Genomic DNA, 15,286 nt, shown 5'->3' with positions numbered 1-15,286 from the left:
AAATTAAGTTTGTATGAAGACTGGATGATATTAAATTTCAAATATTAGGATAAAAATTATAAAAATGACACTATTATACAAAATAGCTCTGCCAGATTTGTTCTGGGACTAGACTAGTGACAAAGGATGTCATAAATTGTAAAAGAATTACAGAAGAACTAAAAGCCTGTAGAAGGAAATTGTGAGGTGGAGGTATTTCTTTGTTATTGAGTGTAGTCACTCCATTACTTATATGATTTTAACTGAAATATCAGTGAACTTGAAATTTAGGGTAAAATGATAAAATGATGTAGTGACTTAAGAGTAACAGAGATCATATTAGATAGTACCTCACTGACTATGCATTTCCAGGATTGTTTATGCAAGTTAGGGAGTAAGTTGTAACTAGATATTAAAGACAATTTTTCCTACATTGACTACTGCACTAAACTTTTTCTCTTTCATGTATTGAACAGTTATGTAGCATGCCCTTCCTTGTAGGGCCTATGATGAGGTGCAATATCTGATAAAAATATTAATATCAATAGATTTACTACATAAAATTAGATGTCAATCCCAAGTGCTACCATTATAGAGAGATTTTCCTACTACAGATGACTCTTATTAGGGCTCTCTTCATGTCTCTGTTCCTCAGGCTGTAGATGAAGGGGTTCAGCATGGGAGTCACCACTTTGTACATCATGGCCATGGAAGTCTCCTTTACAGTGGAATTATTACCTGATGGACATAAGTAGAGGCCAATAATTGTCCCATAGAACAGTGACACCACAGACAGATGGGAAGCACATCTGGTGGAGAAAACCTTGTATATGCCTTGAGTAGATGGAACTTTAAGAATGGAGGAGATGATCCTTCCATAGGACATAACAATGAGCAGGAATGGAATAATAAAGATGAGCCCTCCCATGATGAGTATCAACAAATCATTAATGTAAGTGTCTGAGCAGGCCAGCTTTAAGAGAGCAAATAGGTCACAGAAAAAGTTGAGGATCACATTGTTTTCACAAAAAGACAATCTTGCTACAAGCAGAGTGTGCATCATGGCATGGGATGTTGTAAGCATCCACAATAGCAGCACTAGACAAGTACACAGCTTGGGGCTCATAATGCTGGTGTAATGCAGAGGGAAGCAGATGGCCACATAGCGGTCATAGGCCAAGACCATAAGAAGAAAGCTCTCCATATCTCCAAAGCCATAAGGAAGTATACTTGTGTCAGGCACCCTCCATAGGGGATGGATGGGTCCTGGCTCTGCATGTTCTGCAGCAACTTGGGCATTGTAACAAAGGAAAAGCAGAGATCAACTTGCTGAGAAACAAGTACATTGGTATGTGGAGATGGGAGTCAAGTTGAACAAAGACAATGATTAGCAGGTTTCCCAGAATGTTGGTGAGGTACATAGTTAGAAACAGGGCATAGAACAGGTGCTCGTACTCTGGGGAAATGGGCAGACCCAGGAGGAGAAACTGGGTGATGACAGTTTTGTTGTTTATTTTTATTCTTTTCCAGTATCCTAAGGAAAATATCAGAATTTCTTAAAAAATAAAATAAATATATAAGTTATGTATTCTACCACAATGGATGTAAGAGTCATCATTTTAATTATAATCTCAAAAGTCCTAATGTCTGTAAACATTATAATCATTAATGATTTTTCTCCAACCACCTTTGCAGGTTTTTATCTCTCATCCTTTCATAGCCTCTGAGTTACTACTTACTAATTTCTATGTTCTGTCTTAGCTGCTCTTGACCCAATTGAACAGCCCTCTGAGGCACGTTCTCTTGGCCTCTTCACATGGTGGATTTCCTTCTTCCTCCTGTATGTTCTTCCCTTGATGCTCTCCTCTCTCTTCCCTTCACACTTTCCTAAGACATGGCTCCCTCCTCCCTCCTCTCCTTCTTCCTGGTCTCATGCTCAGGTCTCATGCCCTGCCTATGTTTCTCTTTCTCAATTATTGGTTGCTGACATCTTTAATTACCAATCAGAATTAACTGGGTACTGGTTCTCAGAAGCTACATGCAAAATCTCTGTTTTGGTGGACCCAAATTAGCATTAGAATACAAACACCCACATTTTCCCCTTTTGTCCAATAAAAAGGCTCTTTTCTCAGATATACATTGAACACAATTATAACAAGTATGTAAACCTTAATATATGATATACATTTATAACATCCAGTCCATTATACTTAGCAATTTAGATAAAGTTTTCTTCATCAACCCTAACTTGAAGAGTTTACAATTCTGTACCTAAATCATGCTTGATTTTAACTTGTATTACAATCTGAAAAGCATCCTTTCAGATGCTTTCAGAATATCTCCTTTAATGTTAAACAATTTAAGTTAAATTGTCAGACTTTAACTATTCCTCGACCCTGTCAGAGATTTGAGAAGGAAGCACAAAAGACATATAGCTTCCAAACCTTATACAATTTGTAGAGACAACTGATTACTTGGACATGACCCAATATTCCTTATAGTGTTGGAGCATCTGTCTTTAGCCTTCTGCACATAACCATCTGAGAGAACTTAAGTGAAGCAAGAATTATGAAGGATTAGATTACCATGTCTTGGCAAAGCTTAGCAGTTGACTATCCTGCATCCATTTGTTCTTTCTAGATAGTATTCTTTCTGTAGATGAAATTATGGCATTTCTTTCCCAGTCACTAGCTTGTCACATATGGAGCAACTCCATGTGGAGCTATTGATGCTCATCTCCTTCCTTGAAGTGGGTGGAGATACTGTCAGGAACAAATATATTTCCTAGTAAAATGATCTATTAATAATGAAATTATTTTAAGTGTCATATTTTATGGATCTCTGATGCTTTTGAAGATCGTCTATCTATATATAATATAACTGAATTGTTAAACATTGATTATTCTCCATTATTTAATATTTGAATAATCTTGAAAACACTTTATCATAATTAAATCAGAATCTAACAAATCTTCAGTTTTACTCTCTGACTATTAACTTGTGTTACATAATCATCTTAAACAGTTTGTAATAGTAACTATGAAAAGGTCTGGGTCTAAGCCTTGTATTCTTATTTTTATTTTTTAAATTATGCTTAACCTTTTTTTACAGTCCAGTTGTTTTCCTCCTCCTGATCTGCCTTCCAATAGTTTCTGACCCCATTCCTACTCCCCCACCATCAAAAAGACATCCTCACCCCATCCCACCAAACCAGGCCTCCCCATTCCCGGGGCCTCAATTCTCTCTAGAGTTAGGTGTCTTTTCTTTCACTGAGGCCAGATCAGACAGGCCTCTGCTCTATATTTCTCAGAGGCCCCAGATCAGCTCCTGTATGCTGGCTTGTTGGTGAATTAGTGTCTGAGAGATCTCAGGTGTCCAGGTTAATTGAGACCACTGGTCTTCCTTTGGCATTGCCCTTCTCCTAGGCTTCTTCCAGCCTTCCCTAATTAAACCACAGGTGTCCCTGAGTTGAGTCCATTGGTTGGGTGTAAGTATCTGTAACTGTCTCAGTCAGCTGCTTCTTGGGCCTCTCAGAGGGCAGTCATGCTAGGTTCCTGTCTGGGAACAGACATATAGCATCAGTAATAGTGTCACAACTTACAGCCTCCCCTTGAGATGTTTCCCAGTTTAGGTTGATCACTGGGCATCCACTCCCTAAGTCTCTTCTCCAGTTTTGTCCCTGAAGTTTTTTTAAACAGGAACAATTTTGCATCAGAGTTTTTGAGTGTGGGATGGCAACTCTATCACTTGACTTGATGCCTTGTCTTTCTTCTGGTGGTGGACTCTATACATTTCCTCTCTCCACAGTTGGACATTTCCTCCAAGAACCTTCCCTACAAGTCCTGAGAGTCTCTTACCTCCCAGGTCTCTGGTACATTCTAGAGAGTCCCTTTACCTCCCATCTCCTGAGGTTTACCGTTTCCATTCTTTCTTCTGGTCCTCAGGGCTTCACTCCTGTTTCCCACCCCCAATACCTGATCATATTCCCCTTTTATTCTCCCCTTCCCCTGTCCCACCCAGTTTCCTCACTCCCTCTTTCCCCCATGATTGCTTTCTTCTTCCTCCCAAGTGGGATTGGAGCATCCTTACTTGAGCCCTTTGGCTTGTTAAACTTCTTGAGTTCTGTGGATTATATCCTGGGTGTTCTGGACTTTTTGGCTAATATACACGTTTTAGCAAGTACATAATTTTAGGCCTGAGTTACTTCACTCAGGCTATTTTCTACTTCCATCCATTTGTCTGCAAAACTCAGGATGTCCTCATTCTTAATAGCTGAATAGTATTCCATTGTATAAATGAACCACATTTTCTGTATCCATTCTTCTATTGTGGGACAAATGGGTTTCCAGCTTCTGGCTATCACAAATAAGACCACTATGAACATAATGGAGCTTGTGCCCCTGAGGTATGGTGGGGCATCTTTTAGGAATATGCCGAAGAGTGGTATAGCTAGGTCTTCAGGTATTTCTATTTCCAATTTTCTGAGGAACCTTCAGATTGATTTCAAGAGTAGTTGTACCAGTTTGCAATCCCACTAGAAATGGAGAAGTATTCTTCTTTCTCCACATTCTCATCAACATGTACTATCACCTGAGTTTTTGATCTTAGCCATTCTGATTGGTTTAAGGTGGGATCTCATGGTCATTTTGATTTACATTTCCCTGATCACTAAGGATATGAACACTTTTTAAGTGCTTCTTAGCCATTTGAGATTCCTCCATTGTGAATTCTCTGTTTATGTCTGTACTCTGTTTTGATTGGGTTGCTTGGTTTTTTTGGAGGTTAGCTTTGTATTCTTAAATGAATGATATAGGCACAATGTCTGTATAAAAGTAACAAAATTAAGTTAAAATTTTGTATCGATATACAAAGATCTATACCAAGATTAAAACTTTAAACTTGTATTAATATATAAATTTGATACCAATATAAGAAAATATATAATACAGTATCAAAATTAAAATATTTTAACAATGTAAGATTATGGCTATAAAATGTTTTGTTTAAGAGTAAATTTAATAATCCATCCACATATATTGAATTTTTATGATAGTACTTTATACCCTTTTTCTTTTCAACCCTTTATCTAAGAAAGGGTAAATAGAAAAGGAAAGAGAAACCGTCAGTCAAAGCTCTCTATTTAGTTTCCTCCCTGTCTAGAATTAAAATTATCTCTAAATTTTCCCTTAAAATGACAACATATCGCCAGGCAGTGGTGGCACATGCCTTTAATCCCAGCACTTGGGAGGCAGAGGCAGGTAGATTTCTGAGTTTGAGGCAGGCTTGGTCTACAAAGTGAGTTCCAGGACAGCCAAGGCTACACAGAGAAATCCTGTCTTGAAAATTTTTTTTAAAAATGACAACATATCTATAATTCATAAAATACTAAAAACCAGACACCTAAACTTAGGGGATTGTGGTGACAACTGTGATTGTCAGGGCATATTGAAATTGCTATTGTGATGCTTAAGGCATGTTAAAATATAAAGACTCTGTGTTGTGTGTGTGTGTGTGTGTGTGTGTTTCATTTGGGAACATAAACCATTTAGGCTACTAGTAACCCTGTATCAGGATTTATTAACATAATTTTACTACACTTTGAGCCCATAATGCCCCAAAGCATTCTTGTGCCCATTCACACATACTGTCACCCCAACCATCCATAGGATATTCCACTCTACTTTATGCTCTTAAAGATTTTTTTCTTGATATTTTTTAATATAAGCTCTTCATTGTCCCGACCCTCAGGGCAGTCAACAGGGTTCCTTAAGCCACCTAGAAGAAAGGCGATGGGGCAACAAGACAATAGAGGACGGACAGCCTGTCTAATCCAGATCAAGCTGTCAAACTTTAATTTTTACACAAGTCAATATAAAGGGAAGCATACAAGATTTGGGAGGGGTAAAGGGGGAACAATCTCAGGGGGCTGACATCATTTCTAAGAAACAGTTTCTCATAATTTCTGGTAAAGCTAGCTATTGCTATTAGAATTCTGGCATGATAAAAGAGGGGTCATGAGGCGGTGAAGTGCAAAGGGGTTGTTATAGTAACCTATCCACAGATGAACTTCAAAAGGAGGGGGTTTTAAGATTTACGTAGGAATAGTTCCTGACATGGAGATCTAAGTGAGAATGACTCCTGGTATCAATGTCTCCTTGGCATTGAGAGCCAGGTTGGGATGGCTCCTGGTATGGAGAGTTCTTGGCATTGAGTTCTAAGTGAGGATGGCTCCTGGCACTTCATGACTGGCTTGTTTTCAGGGTATGTCTGTATAGTTCTATGTAGCAATAATTGACTTTCATTGTTAATTAGTTCCACTTCTGTGGATATTAATGTACAACCATTCCTTTGAGTCATTGTTGGTATGTACATAGTTATATAGTAATTAGTCATTAAAAGGGATTTTTGCCTTTTAGCTTTTAGCTTATTTTAAATGAAACACTATCCTTATTTATATTAGCTTATAAGGTGGTTTTATTCTTTATGGCATTTTCATTTACCCTTAATTTGTTAGCCATCTGCTCAACACCTTTTTTACCCCAACTCTCTGCTGTTTATTTCTGCTTTAATCCTGCTGCAATTTGGTATTCTCTCTTGCACTTTATTTTTTTTATTAAATTGTTTTATTTACATTCCAAATGTTGCCCCATTTTACAGTCCCCTCCTGTCACAGGATTTCCCCTGTCCAATTACATTAGTGCAGAGGATGTATGTGGTTGGGCAGGGAAAAGAGTTGTGGAGAGAGAGACATGCCTGAGGGTAAGGAAGAAGAAACATGGCCACGGACATGAACCCATGAGCTTTCCAGCCACAAGTAGCTATGATTTCACAACAAGGTTAGATATATTGGGATAAAGCTTTTATCATCATCAGTTGGCTCTGAAATTACTGTATTGGTATCTTGTAAATTGTGATTTTATTTATACATAAATTTGATTGGTTAATTAAGCTTTAAGAGTCTTGATTATACCGAGTTATTAGGTGTTGAGATGACTGATCATGGTGTTTGTGGGAGTGCATTATGTGGAAGTGAGAGGTGCTCCGGACCTCTGCGGGAGAGATGACCCAGCAGGGGCTGGAGAGTTGGTGGGTCGATTTGTTAATATTTCATGCAACACCCTCTCAGAGTTCTTCACACCATCCCCTCTCTCCTTTGACTCTGAGAGAGTGCTTCCCCACCCACCCCCTCATGTAGCAACCCACCCCTACCTCAGCCAACAAATATCCCTATTTCCTGAGCATTAAGTCTCTACAGGATTAGGTGCATCCTCTCCCACTGAGGCCAGACAACACAGTCCTCTGCTACATTTGTGCCAGAGGCCATGGACCTGCTCATGTATGCTTTGACTGGGAGCTCCCAGGAGTCTGGGTTACTTGATACTCTTGTTCTTCTGGGGTTACTATTCGCTTTATCTCTTTCAATCCTTCCTCTAACTCTTCCATAGGGGTTCCTGACCTCAGTCCAATGATTGGTTGTGTCTACATCTGTCTCAGTCAGATAGAACCTCTCCAAGAACAGCCATGCTAGGCTCCTGTCATGTACAACATGGCATCAGTAATAATTTCAGGGTTTGGTGAAACCTGCCCATGAGATAGATCCCAAGATGGGCCTGTCACTAAATGTTCTTTCCTTCAATCTCTGCTCCATTTTTGCCCCTGAATTTCTTTTAGTCAGGAACTTTAGTGGGTCAAAATTTTTGAGGTATGTTGTTGACTATATCCATCCACTGGGAGCCCAATCTATTCACTTGAGGTTGTCTCTTCAGGTTTCAACACCTGAAGAGTGTTGGACATTTCAGCTAAAGTCACTCCCATTCAGTCCTTGGGGCCTATCTCCTCCAAGGTCTCTGGGACTTTTGAGAAGTTCCCCCAAACCCCACCCCCTCAACTGTATATTTCCATTCATTCTCTTGGCCTTCTGGGGTTCTCTCCTGTCTCTCCCCCCATACCTGGTCCTACCCCTCTTTTGCTTCCCCCTAATCTCTCTTACCCAGGTCCTTCCTTCTGCCTCCCATGACCATATTGTTCCCCCTTAAGTAGGATTGAAACATCTTCACTTGGGCCTTACTTCTGGCTAAACTTCTTATAGTCTGTGGGTTGTATCCTGGATATTCTGTACTATTGGGTAAATAGCCACATACTAGTAAGTACATAGCATATGTGTCCTTTTGGGTTTGTGTTACCACACTCAGGATGATATTTTCTAGTTCCATCCATTTGCCTGAAAAATTCATGATGTCCTCAGTTTTAATGGCTATTTTCATAGCTATTTTAATGGCTATTGTTTCCCTGATTTCTTTCTTAGCCTATTTATCATTTGTATAAAGGAAAGCTATGGACTTGTTTGAGTTAATTTTATATCCAGTCACTTTGCTGAAGTTGTTTATCAGCTGTAGGAGTTCTTTTATCCATTGTATATTGATCGGTTCTTTATGAAATTTTAGGTGTCTACAGGTATGTGGATTGATGGCTATGACATTGATTCACTTCCATTCATCAACCTGTCTATTTTTATACCAATACCATGTGGATTTTATTAATATTGCACTGTAGTATACCTTGAAATAAGGAATGGTGAACCTCTGGAAATGTGGTGAGTTTGAATGTGCTTATCTCACACCACTGTCAGGCAGGTCCTGGGCTTCAGGAAAGCACTGGCACACTGCCCTGGCAGTAGAAAAGCACAGTCTGAGTTGTCAGAAAGCCAGAGCTGGTTCATGGGTCCCCAGTTCTGAAATGAGACTGGGACTGAAAGGGTTCTCTGACTCTTGGGCATCCAGGCACCACTGTCTGGCACATGTTCCAGGCTCTGAATCTTTCAGGGAGCCACCTAAGTCTCAAGTGTGTGCCCACTGAATCTCTGGGTCTCAAACCTGATCTATGTTACCAAGCTTCCTGGAATGGTTTTATCACACTATATTGGATGTTCATTTATTATATAGAATTATTTTAACTATGATGTTTTTGTTTGGTTTTGTTTTGCTTTGCTTTGTTGGGGGGAGTTGGTTGGTTGGTTTGGTTTGGTTTTTGGTTTGGTTTTGTTTGCCATATGAAGTTAAGTATTGTTCTTTCAAGGTCTATAAAGTATTATATTGGAATTTTGATGGGTATTACATTGAATATGTATATGGCTTTGGTAAGATGGCCATTTTTACTAAATTGATTCTTCTGAGTCATGAGCATGGGAGAGCTTTCCATCTTCTGATATCTTCTTCAGTTTTCTTCTTCAAGGAAATCATATAAGCCTTTCAATTGCTTGTTAGAGTGAGCATAGATTTCACTGGTGAACTGGGGACGTGAGGTAAGAATTGGAGAGAAGTGAAAAGGAGGGGATGAGTGGAGATAATTCTAAGAGAGATTATTGCAATTATGGTCATTTTTGGAGCAAGGTTGAAATCTAGTACAATGGAAACTTCACAATCTATGAGTTTGGAATTAGCAAAGACTCCTAGTAATAGGGGACACAGAACCTGAACTGGCCATTCTTTGTAACAAGGCAAGACCTCAAGTGGAAGGAATGTGGCACCATCACAGCTCACAACCTCCAACCTACAGTTTGTCATGCCTTCATGATGAGCAAGGGCTGGAGCCCATCTAATTCATCTAACAGACCAAGGAGACATCATCCAGCAACTGCTGAGAACAGATTCAGACTTTCCGAGCCAAATATTATGCAGAGCTTGGATAGTCCTGTGGAGGAAAGGAAGGAAGAATTTGAGGAGTCAGAGGGATCAAGAATACCACAAAAACATGAGTCATACAATCAGCTGTCTAGGACACAAGTGGATTTACAAAGATCAGGGAGCATGTATGTCTCTGAACTAGACCTTCTGATTATATGGTATAGTTTTGTAGGTTGGTGTACTTATGGGATTGCTAACAGTGGGAGAGAGGTCTATCTATGATTCTTCTGCTTGATTTAGAAGCCTCATAATGGGTTGCCTCTTCCAGCCTTGATATGTAAATACTGCCTGGTCTTACTGTATCTTATTATACTGTATTTGATTAATGTCCCTCGAAAGTCAGCAATTTTTTGAGGGGAAGTGAAGTAGGGAATAGATCAAGGAGAATTAAGTTGTAAGAAGGAAGTCTGGGAAAAGAAGGAGGGGAAGCAGTAGTCAGTATGCAATATATAAAAAGACAAAATGATGCATATACATATACATACACACATACACACATATATTTATATATATACATATATACATGTACACATATACACATATACACGTATACACTTATACACATATACACATATACACGTATACACATATATACATATATAATCTTGGCCCATTTTAAGTGGCACTATTAGGAGTTGTGTCTGTACTTAAGCTCTGCCCACTGTGCTATTTCAGAGCCTCCTCCTGCTGCCTGGGAATACATTTCCTTTTGGCTGCCTTTGGATAAATTAACTCCTGCTGATAGCATTAAGAAAAGAAAGGTCCTTTCTTGAGCTCTTTGTTCTTTGACTCACTGTCTTCTCACTGACTAGGGGAGAGGCTCAGAAACAAACAGGCCGGTCAATAGAATAGAATTGAAGACCCAGAAATAAATCCACACTTCTATGGATACTTGATCCTTGACAAAGGAGCGAAAACCATACAGTAGAAAACAGAAAGCATCTTCAAATATGGTGTTGTTCTCACTGGAAGTCTGCTTATAGAAGAATACAAATTGATACATATTTATATCCTTGTACAAAGCTCAAGTCCAAGCCAATCAATTAACTACACATAAAGCCAGATACACTGAATCTAATAGGAAAGAAAGTAGGAAACAACCTTAAATGCATTGGCACAAGGCATAAGGCTCTAAGATCAGCAACTGACAAATGAGACTTCATGAAACTTAAAAATCTTCATTATGGCAAAGAATACTGTCAATAAGACAAAACAGCAACATAGAAATTAGAAAAACATCTTTACTAAACCTATATCTGATAAAGGGCCAATGTCCAAAATATATAAAGAACTCAAGAAGTTATACTCAAAACACAATTAAAAAATGAAGTACAGAGCTAAACAGAATTCTCAAGAGAGGTATCTCAAATGTCTAAGAAGCTCTTTTAAAAAATGCTCAACATCCTGAGTCATCAGGAAAATGCAAATCAAAACAACCCTGAGATTCCTCCTTATACCAATCAGAATGGCTAAGATCAAAAACTCAAGTGATGGCACATATTGTCAAAGATGAGGAGGAAGAGGAACCCTTCTCCATTGTGTTGGGATCTCAAACTGGTACAACGACTCTGTTAATCAATCTCATGGTTCCTCAGAAAATTGGAAATAGTTCTACCTAAAAACCCAGCTATACTGCTCCTCGGCATATATCCAAAAGACACTCCAACATAACCCAAGGATATGTGCACCACTATGTTCACAGAAACCTTATTTGTAAATGCTCTTTTGAGCAAGACTATCAATTTGTGTGAATGGAGTTGTTCAGAGCATTGCTTTGCTACTGTCTTTTTTTTTTTTTTTTTTTTTTTTTGGCATGTGTAGCATGCTTTCCCTTTCATTTCTCATCTTTGTGACTTATGTGGAATTTTGTCATTTTTAGCATGACTAATGGCTGATTTATTATTCTTTAAAATCAGCTTTTTGATATTTTTGACCTCTTTGATGTTTGGTATTCAATTTTAAATGTTCTCTACTGCCACAGCCAGTCCCAGCCAGGAACTTTCAGATCAGAGAGAGAACTCTGGATTTCAGGAGAGGCACAGGTTCAGCAGGATGACAGACAGAAACAACCACACACAGAGGCAGTTGAATCTGAATGTATTTAGGAACTCTAAAGCAAAGATTTTTATACACGAAGAGTTGGTATTACCATTTCAAAAGATGTATCCAGTAAAGCAGGCACTATTATCATAACCATTTGGTACAAGGAAATGCAAAATCAATCAGGTACAATGTTTCTCATGTAAGAGATTCAGAGGATCAATTTACAGATGCCATCAAACTTCCTGATTAGAATACAGAGTCACTTATAGTTTACAGTAAACCTTCAAAGAGTTTGAAGTTTCTTATAGCACCTGGATCTTAAGTTTTTGTGAGAAATTCTTATCTAACATTTAGCTTCTTGACTTAATGCTTTCCATACCAGAGTGTCAGAGCCATCCTCATCTACATACACCTGCATGTTGTTGGAAGGTTGTAATTATGTAAATGACTATGAGGCAAAGCATTGCAATTCTTAAAAAGGAGTTTGAGGTCAGTGAGTCAACTTCAAAGAAAGGATCATCATCCAGGCCATTAGGAATCCTTGTGAAGAGAGAAAAAGAAATTGCCTTTTGAGAACTGTGAGCTCAGAATTATCCTCCAGCTGGAAAGTTCCACAGCCTTCCCAGAAGACTTCCCTCTTTGAATCAATTGCCTCAGCCTTTGGAATTTTTTATAACACAGGAACTCCTGGGTTTGGTGTGGCACTCTGTGGGTTCTATCTCCCCTGCATGATGTGTGTCTGTGTGTGGGTGTGTTTGTGTGTTGCACATTTGCCACTTCTTTTCACTTTAAGGCAAACTTCTTTTTCTAGGTTCCTAATACAAATAACTTAAGATCTTGTTTCTTTTCTAATATTTATATTCTGTGGCATTAATTTCGTTCCAAATTCTATGTTTGCTCTTTTTCCCTACAATTTCAGTTATTAACTTTTTCCATGTATCAAGTTTAATGTATTTTTAACTTTTGGCATGTTAACACATTTATCATGTTATAGCAAAAATCAAAGAAGAACAAGAAAAAGAACTAAACTATATATTGAGTTATGTTTTTGTGGTGGATTAAATAGATAATGCCCACCATTGACCTATAGGTTTGAATGATTAGACCATAGGAAGTAGTACTATTAGGAGGTGTGGCCTTGTTAAAGGAAGTATGTCATGGAAGAGATGGGATTTCAGGTCTCATACATATGTTCAAACTATTCCCCGTGTAAAATACAGTCTCCTGGTTGCTGCCTGCAGAAAACAGTCTCCTCCTGGCTACCTTTGGACCAAGATGTACAACTCTTGTCTCCTTTAACACCAAATTTGCCTATATAATGCCATGCTTCCCACATTGATCACAATGTTCTTAACCACTTAAAATGTAAGCCAGCCCAGTTAAATGTGCTCTATAAGAGTTGTCATGATCACTGAGTCTCTTCACAGCCATAAAGCTCTAAGACTATTTTATGAGCTATTAAGCTATTTTATGAACAACATAATTGTACAAAATTGTAAAGAATCTTAAAAGTGGTTAATCTCTACCTATCTGGAAAACTCATTAGATACAAATATGAACATACATATTACAATATTGCCAGTAACTAAATAATGTGCTATTAACTTTTCAAAACACATCCACTTCTCCTCACATGGATAAATACATTTCAATGTCTCAGAAAATACCTGAAAACAAAGTACCAAAATTCTATAACATGACACTGTCTTCTATAAATGTTTATCTATAGGAAAATTTTACTTGCAACTCAGGCACAAACAAGACTGATAGTAACTAATAATAACAGTTATAGTAATTTACCATGATTAAGGGCATCTCATTGCTTTCTATTTCTATTTCTCAAAGTTTTTCACTGTAATAAATCATTTTTGTACTTTTGACCATGAGATCAATTACAGTGCCTATGTATCAAGAAGTAAAGTGAAGGACACACCAATATGATACAGCTTTAGGCTGCTCTCTAAGTTTCATCTAAAGATGTACCTGAAACTCCCTATATGAGGCTTTAGAGAATAGAGTTGAATTGGTTCTCAAGATGACTGAAGAGCACTTCACAAAGAGGGCGGCAAATACAATGTGAAAATACTAGATGAAGTGACTGTTTAAATTGTTTGCAGAATGGAGACTGGGAGAGATCCGTTTTCAACATAATACATGAACCACCTGTTATTGAAAACTGTGAACCATTAATCTCTGGAATATTCCATTTAATACTGTTAGACTGCAGCTGCATGGGAGCTGAAACCGTAATATTATTAAGAATGTATCAGGGATGGAAGTCACTAAAATGCACTCTATACATATACGAAGCTGCCAATGAAACAGGTTTATACAGGAGTTATGGTTTGATGATTTAGGGTCCAACATGACACAAAAGCATGACAGATGGTATATCAGACAATTGAGCACACTGCATCCACACATAGGATACATAGAGTTGAATGCTGGTGTTCCATAGTCATGTAGTATTGTATGTATAAAATTTGTATTTTCAAATCTATAAATTATTACTAAAAGTTATAAAAGGCTTAAGAAATATATTAATTTGCAATTTTTCTTGACTATAAGATTAAATTTGTCGAGTTCATCTTTCCAAATACTTATTTCAATATTCAATAAAATTACAAATACAATTCCAAAAAAATTATTTTTTACAAATTTATTGTGTACTTAAGAAATCCATATGTAATGAAAACTAAAACTAAGAATGTATGGTTTTGGCTTTCATGTTGTGCTTATTCTTTTATTGGAATAAATACATTTTGTAAAATATATTTGAAATATTATTTCCCTCTAACTCCTTTCAAATCCTTCCAACCCATTGAACTCTACACATTCTTTCTATTTTTAGATAACACATACACATGTAAAAAAAAAGGAAAATCAAAGAAAAAGTACAATAAATATATACATATACATAAAACATAAAATCAGAAGACACACAGTATAAGCAAAATACTAATACAGTTGAAAAAAAAATACCCAAACCCGAAAATAAAACTATGTTCTCCAAAAAATACTATTATGTTTACTTTGAGTTGGCCATCTACTGCTGGATGTAAGGGATACACTTAGTGTGGTTTATATATCTAGTGAGACTCCAATGGAGAAAACTAAATTTTTCTTTGTAAGAGGTTGTCAGTTGGAAGTAGCTTCTAGGTTAGGGACAGGTGATCATGTCCACTTACCTCTCTCAGAACTTGAACTCCATATTGTTGGTACTGAGACCTGCGAGGCCTGTGACGTCATATAGGCGACAATTAGGACAGTATATAGGCCTGTTGCCAAGGCAACAGCTGCCATATACCCAGAATTCAATGGCCCACTTTTACCTGTAATTTACTTCATCACCCGTATGTAACTGGGTAGCCTTTCTCCCCTCCTCTCTCTTTCTTTCCTTCCTTCTTCCTGCCTGCTACCCCTTTCCCCATCTTAAATAAAGTCCCACGTGGAACTGTTTGGCCTGGTGTATCTCATTGCAGCCCACATCCCCACCGCATCCCCACTGCCCCTGCTGCGGGCAGACAGGTGACCTGTGCTGCGGAGTAGGCAGAGGGACCTGCGTAGAAAAACCAACATTT

At 38.0% G+C, this 15,286-nt stretch overlaps 1 pseudogene; it reads right to left on the bottom strand.

Annotated features, from left to right (window-relative positions):
- Positions 1-568: 568 nt before the first annotated feature.
- On the bottom strand, positions 569-14,954 carry LOC127694381 (olfactory receptor 1496-like; annotated as a pseudogene).
- Between the last annotated feature and the right edge of the window lie 332 nt (positions 14,955-15,286).

Source organism: Apodemus sylvaticus, chromosome 10 (genome assembly GCF_947179515.1).
Source record: "Apodemus sylvaticus chromosome 10, mApoSyl1.1, whole genome shotgun sequence".
NCBI classification, from domain to species: domain Eukaryota; kingdom Metazoa; phylum Chordata; class Mammalia; order Rodentia; family Muridae; genus Apodemus; species Apodemus sylvaticus.
The sequence above is the reverse complement of the archived record's forward strand: the minus strand, read 5'-3'. Positions and strand labels throughout refer to the sequence as shown.